Source organism: Eurypyga helias, unplaced genomic scaffold, assembly GCF_000690775.1.
Source record: "Eurypyga helias isolate BGI_N326 unplaced genomic scaffold, ASM69077v1 scaffold8327, whole genome shotgun sequence".
Classification (NCBI taxonomy): Eukaryota; Metazoa; Chordata; class Aves; order Eurypygiformes; family Eurypygidae; genus Eurypyga; species Eurypyga helias.
In genome coordinates, this window is record NW_010262247.1 from 23,638 (window position 1) to 39,141 (window position 15,504).

Below are 15,504 nucleotides of genomic sequence, written 5' to 3' on the forward strand. Positions count from 1 at the left end.
TACTTCTGAACTTGTGAAATCATATTAATTTCCATGACAACTGACTGTAATGTTACAAACAAAGGATTAATTGTCTGGCTGCGGGATGAAGCAGAAAGGGAATTTAGATCATGTGAGGAAAAAAAATGAAGTGCCAATACAAAATGCAAACATACTGCAATCGCAAAAGGAATATAGAAAATGAAGTGATAAATATGTTTTCTTCAACTAAATCTTTAAATTCATTAAGCTTGTTTTGGTGTTAAAAGCCGCTGCCTGGAGGAAGATGTCTAAGAATGCCAGTGAATTCCTTGTGTGAGGCTGTAGAGTTTCTCTGGCTCGCTGGTCAAGCATCCAAACTGCAAATGGCCAAACATCTGCAGCAGACGAAGGCAGCTGTCCTTCGCGACGCCGGAGAAACCCACACATCTTGTGCTGGGCCTTTAGCAGAAGCCAGCAAGAAGAAAAAAATCCTTGGCAATTCCTTCCAAGCTCACCACGCTCCTATTTGTTAACATGCAGTGCCTTCTTGTGGGCAAAGGCATTACTGCTGGGTGGGAGCCCGGGCAGGGCTGCTGCTTCCCCTTCCTTCCCTTTTTCAACTCAAGACAACTCGGGGAAGAAACCCAAGGAATGTAAAACATGTGGGCTTAGATATAGAAATTGCAAACGCATGTGGAGCCGTCGAGTTTGCCGTACATCACAACTTTCCATTCATGAAAGCTCTCTTTTGAAGTGGATAGAGATGGGATGAACGCAGGGCTTGACCTCCGCAGCGCGAAGAAACATTCCTCCTTTTTGATTTCGTTTTGTTCGAGAAAAAGATGCAGTCTCGCACAGAAATAGATGTAGCAGTAAGTTGTCAGGCGTTTTCTCATCACACGCCACACCCCCTCTTTGCGAGAAGGCTTTTCTTTCTTTCGGATTCAGACGCACATGCGTACGTGCGCACGGATGCCAGATACTGGGGCGCATACACGTACGGGGCTGGCTGGGGCAGTAAGTCATCTCTCGAGCCTGATTTCCCTCTTCTGTTAGGGAATGGCCTGGCTGTGCGGGATACTGCACACCTCTCTTCAGGGAGCCGAGATTCCAGCCCTGAACTGCGCATCCTTCCCTGCGTGACCCATCCCTCTTGTCTCCACCGCTCCTCAGCCCCAGGGACTCTCCTGTCTTCTCCCCACAGCCAAACGCATGTAAACTTGGGTATTTTGGTTACCGAAATAACGCCGTTGGACCCCACGCCACGTGCCAGATCTGACAAGCAAGCGGGCTGGCTGCAGCTGGAGGCCCACCCCACGGTGGGTGCTGGGCGAGGAGCCCGGGGTGGAAGGAAGGAACCCCGAAGGAGAGGCTGTCTCTCTACTTTTCATGTAATTGCTGCGTTCTTTTCTTAACATGTTTATAGTAAACACAATGGCTGGATACTTCCTCTTCGGCACATTTCGAATGTTTGCGAGACTAAACTGCAAATGTGTTTATTGCTGAGATGAGGCCTACATTTGAAACCGGTTCCTGAATTTGCAGCTTCTTTCACGCAGCCAGTATCAGTCCAAGTGTGGTGGAGTGGGGTCTAGTGAAGGCCTCTTCCTGTCATAAATAAGATTACTTTCATTTCACTTGTGGAGCGTGTTATTCCTCAGAGTAATGAATTTCCTCTGTGCCTTTGAGCACATAAACATGGTTTTCATTAGGTTTCTATTAAAAAAAAAAAAGTCAGAGTAAAATTAATAAGACGACTATTAACTCCATAAATGCAGATGTGTTTTTACTGTAGAACCGCCTTGGAAGTAAACAGCTTCTTCGCTGAAGACTGCAAATTGCAGAAAAGGAAACAGTTCTGCAGACCTGGATTCTGCTATCAGAGAACAGAGAATCTGACTGTTCACAAGCTAGTTTCTGAGGAGGCAAAATAGACCATCAGATTAAATGTAGACAGCAAATAGCCTCAGGCTTTCTAGTTAATACATAGTGTATGTAATAATAATAGTTTTAAGCCGTATATTTAGAATTAGCATTACAGCTAAGAGTTTGAACATTGCTTTTTTTTTTTTTTGTCGTCCTTTACCAGATACGCCCCTGCAGTTGCAGAATAAGGGATTGGCGACATTCGCAAATATTTTGCTGATAGACATTGTAACTCGTAAAATTTTCATGTGCCGTTTGTATTTGCGGCTTGAGATCTCTGTCAAGTGGTGAATCCCTGCAGCATCACTGTGGTTTTCTCTTTTTTCAGAGCTACCAGCATTTTACACAGAAACCCAAAAATCACCACGCATGTGAAGTCAGGCATTGGCAGAAATGCAGACCCTTAAACTGCTGGTGTCTCTTTCCACTCTCCCAGTCAAAAGTATATCATAAAATGAGAGAAATTAGCAATCAGAATACACACTCTTTACACTCCTCTAATTTAATATTTTATTGAAGAAAACTGAGGTCACTTTCTCGCTGCTTAAATCTTACACAGTGATTTTGACTTTCCCAAAATGAAGTTGGTAGTCTTCACCAAAAGCTCATTGCCAAAAACTACAGCTTGGCAACTAATTAAATTTCAAACCATTACCTCCCTGCTGTGTGTAATTTTATATTGTCCTGTAGACTGTTTTAAGCCTTGTTTTCCCAGAAAATAGATGTTCTGAATTTTTTGTCCATAGTGCCCAATTTCATTCAAGGTCAACAACAACAAGGCATCACATAATGCCTGTTATTCTTGTTGCTAATATAAACATGTCGTCTACCCAGACTTTTTGCTTGAACACAGAAATATAAATGTTCATTTTGTACATCAAATTACTGTTTTTAAAGTAAATTATCATCTTTTTAATTTGTCTTGTCAGTATTTATTTTCTAGTAATTCCGTAAGGAAAACACTGCCAGTTTTACCTGAGAGACATTTTTAGTCTGATGCTAAACCTTATAATTATTGTTCCTTGTTACTGTGCAAGTTTTGCAGTGCTGTTACTGCAACAGTGCAGATGTTTTTTATTCACAGTGGTAAGGATAAAGTTGTTGAAACAGCCAGTCTCAGTTCTGGGTGAACATTGCTGGTTGAAACCTGAACAACAGAGGAGAAATCTTACATACCATCTCCCGTTTCCCTTAGCTTTTGGGCAGGAAATTGTTTTTGGATTTTTTTGTTGGCTTATTTTTGGGGGTGAAGATAGAAAGAACTGCACATTAAAAATTCTGTACGGTTGTTTAATATTTTCTCAGTAGTGTGCTATTCCCTAATCAAGCCCCTGCAAGATGTAAATCACGGCCACTATGTCACTGTTTTGATTGGAAGCAAGAGCTGTACCATAGCAAATCTCTTGGGACAGAAAACTTTTGCAGCTGTGGAAAGCTGGAACTATTTTCTATTATTATTAAAGGAATCTGAGAATTTTTTTTTAATGTGAAGTCATAGTGAAATTCATAAGGTGCACAGAGAGGTAGTATGAAGGTTTTATAGCAAGCGTCGCCTGTAACAATAGTGCTCTGGTAATAGAAACTGAGTAATTCTGAGTGTCAAAACAGAAAATGTGAAATTACAGACCCTTTCTCACCTCTTCCCTTGTCCATCTGAGGAAAAAGTATATGCAAGTAATTATAAGTTATTTCTAAATGTAAAATATCAGTCAAGCATTTGAGGCTTCAATAAAATTTCTTCCTATTGAATAAAAGGATGGACTTTCCTTCTAGAAACATCCTGGTAATTTTTACCATAATTTTGTTTTCTTGAAGGTGTTTTGCATGGTTTTTGGGCTTTGATTGCTGAATAACAGCCAGTATAAATGGAGCCTAAGGACAGAAATGTTAACTTCTTCAGAAGTGCAATGTAAATACTTGAGTTCACTTATATACTGTTTATCACAGGTCTAGAGCTAGGTAACTTGCCATTAGAATGTTCTCTTAAATATACTCTATGTGCTTCCCCAAGATTAAATTGAATGACTGCAGAGGAAGTTCATTTTTGACATATGCAAATCCCCCATCCTATATGCATGGGCTTCTTGCAGGACTGATTGTTAATATTATTCCCAGATGTCCTAATCATATGTTAGTCCCTGATTAATTAAAGGAATAACGTAGTCACGCTGGGATTTTTCTAACAGTAAATCTGGCATGCTGATAGATTCAGTTTGAAAGAGGGGGAAAGTGGAGGAATTTGAAAGATAGCGTGCTTATTGACATGTGGCTTAAACTAGCAGTTATGGATCAAAATGAAATATGGATGTGAAAAAATAAAATCCTCTTGGATTAAAAGATGGCCTGGTCATATTTAGATGTCTGAAATCAGCCTTTGCATTTACTGCGACAGCATCCTTCACAGTAGCATGTCTCAAATTCTTGGTGATTGACAACTGGTTAGAATACAAAATGTAATATATAATGTATTATATAATATGTAAAGGGTAGTATGTGATACGCAGTATATATGTTATGTAATGTGTGATATGTTGTATTTATGGGTTGTTTGGAGAAGAGCTCTGCCCTTTGATTTCATCATTCAACCTTTGGAAAGAAATGGGTAAACACTGAATAAGCAAGCAGAGAAATAAGCTTCATTGCTGTAGTCTTTTTAGTAAGTGAATAGTTCCTCAGCTTAAACAAAAGCGCTGGATTTCCGCAGGGCTGGTGCTTCTTGCCACTGCTGTTTTGGAAGTCCTGTAGCTACAGCCTGCTTCAGTCCGCCTGGCTTCATTCAGGGTTATTCAGAGCTCAGCTTTCACGATTATTAAATGAGCCCCATTTACATACCTCCTTATCCAGATACAAATCTGTTTTCAAACTGCTGCGGAAAGAAATGTTTTCTAGTAACAAACCCACTTCATTATTCCTAAGCCTTGATAAGAAGCAGTAAAAGGTGGTGGTATGGTTGGCAAATGTTCCTCAAGGGATCACACGGTGAATATGACCCTCATTTTTGGTTCCCAAGTAGGACCCTTTACACCGCTCTGACTCGTTTAAAGTGGCCTTGAATGAGTACAGAGTGTACTTTGGGCCTTTCTTCCTTAAAGTTGTATGAAAGAGATCTGGCAAAAGGCAAATCAGGTGCATGATATTTAAAATGTAAAAACATCAGTTGGGTAGCGCACACAGCGCCCCTGTGGAGCAGCCTTTCTTTTCCCCCAGATAGGGAAATTTGGAGAAGAGCCGATAGACTTACCCAAGGCCACCCAACGTGTTAAGAGCACCACTGGGATTAGAGCTCAGGAGCTGGTTTCGTGCAACCCCGTAGCTAATCCGGTGTTTCGCGTGACTCCCCTTTGGGTGGAAGGCACGCAGGCACAAACCCGCAGTGCTCCAGCTGCGCACAGAAGGACGAATAAACCCAGAGAATGTGAATGCAAAGTGAATGTCGAAGAAAGATGTAGCCCAAATCAAGCTCCTGATGGCCTTGTGTAGCCTCAGCCATCTCTGTGTAAACAGTTATTTTCTCTCACAGTCATTTTTAGAGCCTGGATTGCTTGGTTCTTCTTTACATCCTCCCCTTCCAATCCTGCATGTCACGGGGAAATCTTACAGCAGAGTCAGGTTGGGCGTGCTGGTGGCATTCCGTATGATGTAAAAGTTAAATCCCAAACTTCCTTGGCCATATAGGAATATAACCTGCTGGCACTTGTCATTTTGAACTTGCGGTTCTGCTTTGCCAACTAGAAGAACAGGTACCTTACCTCCTTTCTCACGGCACTATGCTGTGAAATGTTATCATAGAATCACAGAATCGTTTGGGTTGGAAGGGACCTTAAAGACCATCTAGTTCCACCCCCCCTGCCATGGGCAGGGACACCTTCCACTAGACCAGGTTGCTCCAAGCCTCATCCAGCCTGGCCTTGGACACTTCCAGGGATGGGGCATCCACAGCTTCTCTGGGCAACCTGTTCCAGTGCCTCACCACCCTCTCCGGGAAGATCTTCCTGCTATCTAAACTTCCCCATTTTCAATTTAAACCCATTCCCCCTTGTCCTGTCACTACAGACCCTTGTAAAAAGTCCCCCCCAGCTTCCTTGTAGGCCCCTTCAGGTACTGGAAGGCTGCATTATCAAATGCTACCGTTCTAGCAGCGCGGCGTGTATTGAATCAGACCTGCAAGCTTTGTCACTATGAAATAATGAGCATTTCAACATTGTTCGCTCATGATCTCATAGCAGCCCAAATACCAGATCATGTCCAAAATTCTTCAACAAAGTATTAGTGGCCCAAATCCATGTTGATTGTTTCATAGTCTTAGAAGTCACCCTAAGAATATCAAATAGGAGAGGGCTGATAAAATAAGATGCATTGCAGTACCTAGTCTAGAGCCACTTTTCAATTTAAGAAGACTACCTGGTGATATTATGTGCATGTTTTGTATTGGATTTCTTTATTATTTTATTTTATATTGAATATATTTGTGCTGTTTGGTGGAAGAGTAAAATATAGTGCCACTTTCTGATAGCACTTTTTCCTCTCTTGTAATGCCCAGCCTTTTGGGGAGTTGTGTGTTGCTTAGCATGGCTGTTGTAGGGAGGCAGGTGCTGGTCTGTTCTCACAGGTAACTCGTAGTAGGACGAGAGGAAATGGCCTCAAGTTGCGTCAGGGGAGGTTTAGATTAGATATAGGAAAAACTTCTTTACTGCAAGAGTGGTCAGGCATTGGAACAGGCTGCCCAGGGAAGTGGTGGAGTCACCATCCCTGGAGGTGTTCAAGGAACGTGTAGATGTGGCACTTGAGGACACGGTCTAGTGGGTACGGTAGTGCTGGGTTGATGGTTGGACTGGATGATCTTATAGGTCTTTTCCAACCTTAGTGATTCTGTCTTCACTGCATGCACCTTTTGCAAAACCAAAAAGAAATTCTCATCCATCCTATGTGGACGGTGAATGTATTTCACCTTAGGTATACTGAAATCTTCTGTATGTTCAATTTTTAGTAAAGCTCCTCAGTTATGCAGCAGAATATTTTTTTCTTGTTTTTATACATAATACTAACTTCATCACCAAATTCTCCAGTCGCTGGGACGTTATTTGCAGGACACAGTTTGGGCAGAGCCCTGTTTTGGTCTTCTGAGTCAGACTGATGGTCTCCTGTAGCCATTTCATCCTTTACCAAGTGGCATCTGTCAGGCATAACCATACACAGTGGTGTGGTGTTTCCTTCTGTGGCTGAAAACTAAATGTCTACGTTTGGCTTCTCTTTATGGAAGAGTATAACTATCAGAGTCTGTAATTAAGGGGGAACACAACTACCGTTTAGAAGTCTGGGAAGATACTCAGAACCAATTGAAGCTATTTTGGAGTTGTCAGACTGTGCAGTTACCTAAAGAGATAGGATTCCCCTTTTTTCTTATTTATTGCCCTCTATTGCAAACCCCCTTGAAAATGTAGTCAAGTTTCCCCTTGTGGCTTCTATCATCTTTACATCCAATATAGTCTTAGAGGTTAGCATTTTCGACGTGAGCAGGTTTTTTTTAGTCTGGAAAATTTGAATATAGGTACATTATTTCTCAAATTTCAGAAACTACCTTTTTGTGAGTTTGGGGGGGGGCTTGTTTTTGTTTTCGCTTCTCTTTAAACCAGTGTCATTTCCTTTTCATTTTCCCCCATCTCATTCCCAAAGGAATTAGCAACAAACTCCCTTTGAGAAAAAAACATGGCTGGGGAAGAAAAGTACTTTTGATGATTAAGGCCCTTCTGTTCAAACGGTTCCTGCCTACACTGTGGAATCCATAGATACTGGAGATATAAAGGAGAGGGTTAGAAGATAACTAAGACCCCTCAGGCTTGGTATGTAATCAAAGAAGTATTGTTTGGGAATGACTTAAGGGGAAGCGGAGTGGCTAACATTTTGGCCCCGATCCAGCTACTGCTGGAACTGATGGCAGAGTTCCCACTGACTTCAGGAGAAGCAAGAGCAGACCTTTTGTCTGTTGAGGACAAGCGTATGAAAACATAACGGGAAAGACGACAACCATGCAAATTGGGAAAGACAACTGCCTACAGATTCCTTATATAAAGGATGTCTCTGCCTGGGTAAGTGAGCCTGACGGGAGAGGCACGTTTCATCTCCGGTTCCTGGGCATTCCCAGCTCAGCCAGTGGCACCTTTTGGTGGAGGCAGGATCCCACTGTACAGATAATGGCAATTCCAGGACTACAGCTCTGCATCTTGCCAGCTGAAGTTGTAAGGGCAACTCAAAATTAACTAACAACATAAGCACAGTTGTACTGGGTAGGAACAGAGACCTAGCTAGCCTGGCAATCTGTTTTCCGGAGAGGATTAAAGAATATCAGCACAGGGCATATAAAGCACAGTGCATCCCTTGGTACACCAACCCAACTTCCCTGTCAATAATTTCAAGCTGTTTGGGTGTTACCCATATTTCATAACGTTGTGTGTAAGGACCATTAGTGTGCAAACAGTTGAAATCTGAACTCCAGACATAGCATCTCCCATTATACTTACGTTAACAGCTCTGCAAGTTAGTAACGTACTTCAGTAGATGTACTGTAGGGCATCTCCTTCAACAGCCCCTGAAAAAGGTGCCCTCCACCTCTTTTCTGCTGTTGCTGTCGCGTGACTGCTCAGAGGTGCATCTCTCAGGGCTGGTGACTAGTTCCCAGGATGTTTGCAGCTCGGGTCTTACAAAGCCGGTGCTGGGCTCTAGCTTCTGGTTGGGATTAGGCCCCCCTGAAAGGTGCGGTTTCCCTAAGGAGCAATGACAGCTGTGATTGGCACTCCTTGAAGTGAAGGATTAGATGATTCCTAATCCAGATGAGTAGGAACCAGCACTGGGAGAACTGGCAAAATCCACAGAGAAGAGAAAAGTACACCTTTAGGAAAGGCTGAGAAGGAAAATAAACACGGAAGGTACAGAAACCAGGGAGGGGGGAAAAGGGCAGAATAGAAGAGAGACTTGACAACTGTGCTGGGACCTACAAAAGGGGCCACATCTGTTCTGGCACTGTCCCAAGCCATGAGCAGGTCTGACATCCACAGAAGAGGCTTTCCCCACGCAAAGATTGGAGAGGTGTTTGGTGGTAAGGCTGCAGTATAAACTATGTGTGCTTTCCTCCGCCTTATGGTCATATGGTTCCCATTTATTGGGTGGAATTGAATAGCTGCAGACTTGCTGCTCTCGGAGGAAAGAGATCATCTTACTTACTATAAAAGTCTTGGGGGCTTTTTCCCTTGAATGTATGAGAAGGACGCTTTGGCCATGACCTGTGAAACCTTGCAGGGTGCGCAGCAGGAACTGCAAGGTGGTTTTGCTTCGGTGCAAGTGTGAAAGGAGCGGGTGTGTGGACACAAATAACACTCAGCTGCTGGGACAGTCTCCGCAGAGCAGCAGCAGCCCTGGTGCTCTGACGTCCACTCCATCCCTTTAGCAAAGTAGGGTCAGAAACAAGAAGAAATGAAAGACGTACGTAGGGAAAATGCATTTGTTAAAGGAACATCCTGGACATGAAAATTAGACTTCTTTTTTGTCTGCCTTCTGCAGGTCCTAGCTGTTGGGAGAAATGAGCCTGGTGCCCACTGGGAGCTGGTACAGGCAGGGTCAGGGTCCTTTGAGATTCCTCTCTCGTTCATCCACTCTTCCACTTGCCCCACGTCCCAACTTGGCAGGTTTCGGTCTTTCTCTTTAAACCCCAGCTGCAGGGCTTGGACTATTACCTGAGAATCTCATTTAAAAGAAAAATAAGTTGCTACCTGCTGTGGCTGCAGAGAGGGGCTGAAAACGTGAACCCAAGGTGTGCCACAGCCCGTGAAAAGAATTCAAAATTTAAACTTGCTCATGGATTTTTGAAGCCTTTTTCCTAATTTCTGAATGCTAATTCAGAAATAACTGAATAATTCAGAATTAACAAAACTGTGCAGGCTGTAGCACATTAAACGCAGTAAAGCCCTAATGTTATTTATTTAATTACAGAGAGTTTGGAGAAACACGTAGTTGAGTGAAGGATACCATTTAGCTGTAGCCAATGACTGCCTGTTTCAGGGGCAAAATGGAGGGCTTAAAAAAAGTGATGTCCTTTGTATCTCAGGGGGAAGCAAGTCCTTTCTCCAAGCTTATTTCTCACTGCGCTAAATAATTGAGTCATTTTTTTATGCCTCGGATTAATCTGTCAGATTTAGTAAATTATTTTTTCTGACTCCATTTTTTATGAAGTTACTCTTCAACTGAGCGTTTTCTCTACAGCATGCTACTATTCTTTAAATAAAGGATTATCTCACAAGCAAAATCTCTTTCGTTAGGTGTGAAAATATGAACAATAATCAAAGAAAATTCTGATTGTGTTCAGACCTGAGTAGTTTCTAAAAATTTTTCTTCGTTAGGTGTTAAAGCATAAACAATAATCAAAGAAAATTCTTGTTGTGTTCAGACCTGAGTAGTTTCTATTGGCGTTGCTGTGCTTCGGAGGTGTAATGCTCTGTGACGGACAAGGGAGCTAACGAACCAGTAGCTGCATCAGTCGCACTGGAGTTCCAGCGTGGCTTTTGCGGAATTAACTCTGACGCGTAAGTGCTCAGTGATGAGAGTAAGGAAGGGGCCAGCAAGTTGAGACCCTCCGGATAATCTACTTGCACTTTCCTCAACAGCCCTCACCTTTTACATAAGCTAAATGGTCATGGATTGGTATGGAAAATTCACTCACAGATTACTGACTGGTTGCAAATTAAGAAATGTTAAAAAGCCACGAGCAGGGTATAAAAAATAGGCACTGATGTTGAACGGGAGTGTGCCTCAATTCCTCCAGACATGCTGAAGTGTGATATTACTGATTGCCTCTGCCACTTCTCTCCCATTTGGACTGCGGAGCAAAGGGTTTACACCGAGTGGCTACTCAATTACCGTCCCAGGGGTGAGTGAAACATGAGTGAGGAAGATAATATTAGGAAATTGCACCACTGCTCTCGGATTTCTTTGGCTGTATTTTGACAGCTGAATTAACTTGAGTTATCTGTGCTCAAGTGAACTTCCCCCAGCGTAGCGAGAACAGCCACCCTGCGAAGTTATACCGGGGCTGCACAAATGAATTAGGGGATCAACAGTGTGACTCTAGAGCAGCACAGAGAGATTAAGTTGGGCAAACTAAATATTTTGCCTCTTCATTATAGCTTGAGGCAAATCACACAAGTTAAAAGCGCCATCACTTTTGAACTAACGCTTTTTCTTTAGGGTTGGAAGTTTGGTTAGGACTGAAATTTTCATTTAGGCTCAATTAGTTCTACACTGAAGATAAGTGCTTTCATCAGTGCTTTACAGAAAAGTGTGTTTTGTAAAATCTTGCTTCAGCCCCCTTCTGAAGGATGTCCAAACAGCTCTAGAAGAAATGGCTTCTGGGACTTAATATTTTGCCTCTGATTCATTCTGCTAAAGAACTGCTTTTGGAAAGAAAACTCACATCCCACATTCTCTGTTTACATATATCTCTTTTTGCCCTGGAAAAAGAAAGGAAAGTTGTGTCTGGCAGACAAAATGATACTGGAATATTAGCAGGAGACTTGAGAATGACATAAAAATTGCTTTCTTCTGCCAGAGCCCACCAGCACCTGGGCGCAGTGGAGGTAGGAGCTCCTCTTGTTTTACAGCATTGTGGAACCCCAAGAGTATGTGTTTCACACACAGCGATGGAGGTGTAAAGCCATGAACTCAGGGGAAGTTCAATTTGTTACTTTTGTTTTGTCGTTACTTAAAAAAAAAAGAAGAAAAGAAGTAATATCTTCAGTCTGATAAAGCCTTGACTTTTCCAAACAAGACTTTCAGGAGGGAATCTTTATCTGTGCGTTCTCCAGCACTGGCAAAGTTGCTTGCTGCTTATGTCTAGAAAAAAGACTTTTTTTCTGGGGAGAAGTCCCAACTGCAGACAGCCTAATTTGTTCTTGGCACATCCTAGGATTTGCATTGCTGTGGGGGTCAGAAATGTAATAATTCACAAATCTGTCTGCTGAGCTGGGCTTAATTAGTCAGTTGTCTTTTTTTTTTCCACTTTTCCAGTTGCCTTTTGGGAAGGGTAGAGCCTTCCCTGAGCAGAGCAGAGGGCCTCGGAGCGAGTCGTGGCACCATGCCTAGCAACGCCGCTGGGAAGAGCAGAGGCAGCCCAACGTTGTCTCTGCTTTCTGCGGGGATGGAAGTGAGGCTAGGCAGGAGAAGCCGCACATCTCTGGACCCTTGGTTGGTGCAGGCAGAAATTTGCTGACATTTTAAGATGCTTTCTTCCATTCTTTACAAGATCTGCGGGAATGGAACCGTTCTCATTTGTGGCTGGGGCTTCGTGCTCCCACGTGCTATCAAATCACTTCTCTGCCCATGCTTCCTCCTTGCCAAACCCTGGCAGAAGGCAGCCACAGCAATACAAATTCCTCTTATCCAAGGAAGGTCGCATCCATGCCTCGCACTCAGCGGGGCGAGTCGGGCACCAGGCTAGAGCTGTTTCCCCAGCGCCGGGAAGCGGAGGAGCCATCAGCCTGCAAGCCGGGCTGCAGCACGGGCATGAGAGGGCTGCTGTGAATTTACCTTGAGGTCTGGGGCGAGTCACATCATTGCTGCCTGCCTCGGTTTCCCTGGACTGTGGACAGGCAGTAGAAATAACCTCAGGTAGGAGCTAGACCCAGTGCTTCACGTGGTTCTGGGATCTCTGAACTCCGCCTAAATGTTTCGGGTGCCACGATTCACAGGCTACAGCTGGATGTTTTAAAAACACTTAAGGCTTGGCCGTATCAAAAGAGATGTTGACCAGACACGGTAAAATATATACCTACCTAATCTCAAACACGGATTTAAGCTCCTAGCTACTTCTGAGTGTTAAAAATAAGCAAGAGACCTGCTGAAAATATTTCAAATGGCGAGGAGTTTCTCTTCTCTTTGTTCCCTGAAGAAGCTAAACTATTTTTACTCCTTCATTCTAAGCAAACCCACTTTTTGAGGAGAAATTGGATAAAAATACTGTTTTGACAGAATTAGGAGAAACTTAAGAAGGACTTTTGCATGTAACCAGCAACCTTCAACTAGATGTCACTGGTGGCTGCAGCCATAATGAAGCATCACATTTCATGCAAGTGAAGGGTCGTTACGTGCTAAAACCTTTTAACATCCAGACCCTAGCATCCACGAGAGCACGATGTGCTGATTGCACGGGACCTTGATATGGGAAACAGGGTAGCTCAGGTACCCAAATAGAGCCTTACTAAAGGCTGTAGGATTGAGATACACCTTTCCTACCCCTTTCTGTATTGTGGGTTGGGGGTCTTAGTCTGTTTGGGCTTTTTAGTAAGCAATGTATAGTTGTGGAAGTGTTTAAGGAAACTTTTACGTACGAGATTTCACTGCTATTACCCTGATCATGGGGAAAGCCCACAAAATGCCAACATTTCTGCTTTGCTGCCATGAATGGCACAGCCATTAAAATCTTAAGCCATTGATACGTTATGTATTAATATTACGAAATACCAGCTTTTATAATATTAGGTGAAACCTCTCTGTTCAATAATAATTCAGTTTCTCAGTAGTATTCATCTGTATGCATGCACTTGCAGACATTAGAATAGTAAGAAATCAAAGTTCAGAAGTTATGGTATGAAACCTGTTTGCTATGTGTATATACATATATAGCTACATTAAAACTACTAGGCAAGCAGAAATAATGTTTGAGGGGTGTGTGTTAACACCTATTGAAAATATATGGCCAAAGGGTTGGAAAATATCCTTCAATCGGGGTTCTGCTAATTGTTTCCACGTAATGAGATGATTTAGAGCGGCAGTTGGAGAGCCCTAAATATGGTGTGCCAAGCGAGGATTGCCTACTGTGTCATTTAAAGTTCAGCAATGGGATAAACTTTGAAGTGTATCTCAGGGGTAGAGCCAGTAGAGTGGAGAGCAGAGAACTGGGGTTTAGCAGAGAAATTACAGTCATTCAGAATGAAATAGGGGACGGCATAAAATATAATTGGAAGGGACGTTGTCTTGTACTAGTAATAAACATCAGCTAGTTGTAAACAGTCTGGATGAGGCTTTGAGCAACCTGGTCTAGTGGAAGGTGTCTCTGCCCATGGCAGGGGGGTTGGAACTGGATGGTCTTTAAGGTCCCTTCCAACCCAAACCATTCTATGATTCGAAAACAGCGAATTGAGAATATTTGGCTCATGAATTTTTATGCAATACAGCATTAAGGTTATAGATGATATTAGGCTTTTTATTTATTTGGACATGCTATCATTAATTTTGTTTCTTTATCAGGAGTTTTGCAAATGTACAGTGATAAGAAATCAACAGTAAGTAAATAAGTAGAAATTCAGACAATATAATTGAAATAACTGTAAAGGAAATTAGGAAAGAACTTAGGCAAGAAAATGGACGTGGAGAGGGAATATATAGAGCAGAACTGCTGAATTTCTATTTCCTGTAGAACTGTGTCTCAAGTGTACTAAAAATCTCCCCCCTCCTCACACTTTTGGAGTGCAAATCTAGTAATGTGACGGGAATCATTCTTTTATTATTTTCTAAGAGGTATTTTCATTGAGGTGGAAGCTGTGAATTCGGTGTAGCACAGCATACAGAACAATAGCTGGTACATCAAAAACGCAGACATACGGCGCACAGCAAAAGTAGCAAAGCTCGGTTCAGAATTCATGGCTATTTTCATTTCCCATTTATTTAGGCATCTTGGCAGACACAACACAATCTTCTCAACTTGTTTCTGGTTAGTTCAGCACATCTCTGTCTTAAATCCTCTCCTGGAGCGCAAGTCACACTGCCTGCAAAGGCTCTGTGAAGGAGAACTAATCAACTGTGAGCTCCCCTGTGGATGTGACCTCTGTCAACAAGCTGTTTATGATTCCCAGAATGGATTTAAATGGATACCAGTTCTTCCTCCGCTGCGAGAAGCTGTTGACATGGCTGCAGTTGATTTTAAAAAAAAGAAAAAAAAAATCACTGTATCTTGTAAGAGAGTCAGTGAATCATCGCTTTATTTCGAGAGCCTTCCGATCAACACCTCGCTCTTTGGACAAAAGCGTTCAGGACAGCGGAAGCATCTCCGGGATGTGCTGGAGATGCCCATCCCGACCAGAGGATCTCCCTCTGGGACAGACAGGCGTCCGGAAGGATTCCCCTCTTTTAACATGAAGAGCATTAAGATAAATGTGTGCTGCTTTTTTCCCCAAGAGAGGAGGGGAATGGGTGAAGCGGGGGAAGGCTGGGGAGCTCTTGCTGCCTTTCCCAGCAGGCTGTCTTTCCCAGGACAGCAGCCAGAGGTCACTGCGCTCGTTAGGAAAGAAGGGGGAAATGGGGAAAGGCATTTCTAATTCAGATTAGTTGTCCTGTAGCAAAAAACCGGCATCTTATATTCCGTAATAAATGCAGAATCTGCGTTTGGGAGAGACCCTCTGAAGAAGTTATTAAAAGGGATTTGGGGTTGGGGATGCCACAAATTAATTTCTGTGGCTTGGAGGACAGGAGGGTGTGCAACGACAGACCCTGTTTGGGTAGGTTTTGGTCTTCTCCCTAGATTACCAAAAAGCTTTTTAATGACAATTATCATTTGCAAGAACAGCCCAGCAGGGT